At 36.4% G+C, this 2500-nt stretch overlaps 1 protein-coding gene across 10 annotated transcripts in view; it reads left to right on the top strand.

The window, feature by feature from the left end:
- LOC122255514 (uncharacterized) overlaps positions 1–2500 on the top strand; it is a 133151-nt gene that overhangs the window by 111587 nt on the left and 19064 nt on the right. The gene's annotated exons all lie outside the window — the stretch shown is intronic.

The following is a 2500-nucleotide window of genomic DNA, read 5'->3' as shown; positions in this document are numbered from 1 at the left end:
GTATATATATATATAAATATATATTATATATATATATATATATATATATATATATATATATATATATATATATATATGTATATATATGTATATATACACACACACACACACACACACACACATATATATATATTATATATATATATATATTATATATATATATATATATATATATTATATAGTATATATATATATATTTATATATATATCTATGTATATATTTATATATATTCTTTCTTTCTTTCTTTCCTTCCTTCTTTCATATGTTATTGATTTATAGTATCCGACATATGTGCATATTGTATGTTTGTGTGTGTGTGTTTATGTATATGTGTATGTGTATGTGTATGTGTATGTGTATGTGTATGTGCGTAAGTGTGTTTGAATGTATATGTGCAAAGACGCAACCAAACAGACACGGCCAGGCCAACACATCCCATTAAGGGTTAACGCAGAACAAAGGGATTAACTTTATCCTAGGGGGAAAAACAGCTAACATCTCGCCTAGCATATTTTTCTCCCCGGTGCCAACCGCCATTCCTTAATGACTACGACCCCCCCCCCCCCCCACTCCAACGCCCCCCCACTCCAATGCCCCCCCCCCCAGCCCCCCACCCTTAAGGCATGTTTGGCTACCGCCTACATGCTATAAAAAAGCGAAAATAAAGGAAGAAAGAAAGAGAGATGACTAAGGATAAAGATGAAATGTATATAGAAGTGATTAGTGATAAAGACAGAATGAAGGTGAAATAGAAGAATAAAATAAGTTCTGTGGTTCGAACGAAGACGTGGATGGAAATAGATAGATTGAAGGGTATGGTTGGTAAAGATGGCAGACAGATAGATTATTAATAGATAAAATGATTGGACAAATACCAGAAAGGCACAGACAAATAGAGATAAACACAGACATACGCGCAACTACAAAACAAAATTGATAAACAAACAAACATACAGAAAGACGCTCTCATTAACTAATCCAAAGAAAAGAAAAAAAGACAGAAAGAAAAAGAAAAAAAATTGAAAACAAATAAAAATAAAAATAAAAAACAAACAAACACTCATTTATCAGATAACGAATATATTAAAGTAGGTTTACCACGGACCCCCCCCCCCCCTACCACCTCTCATCTTAGGGTTACTCTGACGCAAATAGAAGACTTTTCCCCTCTTTGTATTTAGTCTTTCATCTTTCTGTAAAGAAAAAAAAAATACTCAGGTCTTGTCAGGAGTAAAAAAAAAGGGAAAAAAAAGAAAAAAAAAAGAATAAGGAATTATAAAGAAGCGAAGGCCATTAGACGAAAATTATTTTCAAAAAAATGGGTTTAGAGGTAATTAGATTAAGTAGCGTTAAGTAAAGTGAAGTTACTGAAAAGGGAACTGAAATTGCACGATGTGAAAGGAAAGGAAATGAGTCAGAAGGAAGTGAGATTAGTGAGGTGAAGATGAGGGGAGGCGAGGAGGGGGTTTTTGGTAGGAATTCGTAAGGATGAGGTGAAATGAGGTGAGATGAAAAGAGAAGGTGAAGAAAGATGAGGGGAAAGGAAGTGAGGCTTTGCGAGTGTTCGTAAGGGTGGAGAATTGAGGTGAGGCGAGTTGAAGTGAAAATAAGTGAAGGGAATGAAGGAAAATAGGTGAAATGTTATTAGGAGCGTGGATTGAGGCAGGATAAAAGGGAATAAGACTACAAAACGATACCTTAAAGTGAAGTGAGGGTTAGTGAGGGTGGGGAAATGAAGCAAAATGAGAGGGTAAAGTAAGAAAATGAGATGAGACGATTTGAAGTGTTGAAAAGTTAAGTCAGGACAAATATATATGAGGGAGAAGAGAAAAAAAAACTTGCAAATTAATTAAAAGAAGGTATTGGAGAGAGAGAGAAAGTGTGGGGTAAATGGAGGTAGGAGAGTAGGACAGGGAGAGGGAAAGGGAAAGGGAAAGGGAAAGGGAAAGGGAAAGGGAAAGGGAAAGGGAAAGGGAAAGGGAAAGGGAAATGGAAAGGGAAAGGGAGAGGTTAAAGGAAAAGGAGAGAAGGAGAAGAAGGAATGGAAGAGGGAATGAGAGAAAGAGAGAGAAGTAGAGGAAGAGGAAGGGGGAAGGAAGAAGGAAAGGGGAAAGAAGAGAGGAAAAGGAAGGAAAAGGGGTATGGCTAGACATAATAGGAGAAGATTAGAAGGAAGAAGAAGAGGAATAGGAAGACAAAGTAGAAGGTGAAGGGCTAGAAGTAGCAGAGGAAGAAGAAGAATATCGAAAAAAAGAAGCTGAGGGAAGGGAGAATAAGAACTCTTCCATGTGTTGTATTTGTACAAGAGGAAGATTAAACATCTCATGGCGCTCCTCTGCATAATGATAGACGTTTTCTGTGTACATTTGGGTTTGAATAAACACGCACACACTGCACACGCACATAGACACCCAGGTATAACAGACACACCACACATGGGCAGAAATTAAGAAATGATATTCACACTCAAATGCGTTTTCGTTTTATTATTATTTATCC

This window comes from Penaeus japonicus, unplaced genomic scaffold (genome assembly GCF_977035675.1).
Source record: "Penaeus japonicus unplaced genomic scaffold, GWHDUDI00000001_assembly GWHDUDI00000032, whole genome shotgun sequence".
NCBI classification, from domain to species: Eukaryota; Metazoa; Arthropoda; class Malacostraca; order Decapoda; family Penaeidae; genus Penaeus; species Penaeus japonicus.
The sequence above is the reverse complement of the archived record's forward strand: the minus strand, read 5'-3'. Positions and strand labels throughout refer to the sequence as shown.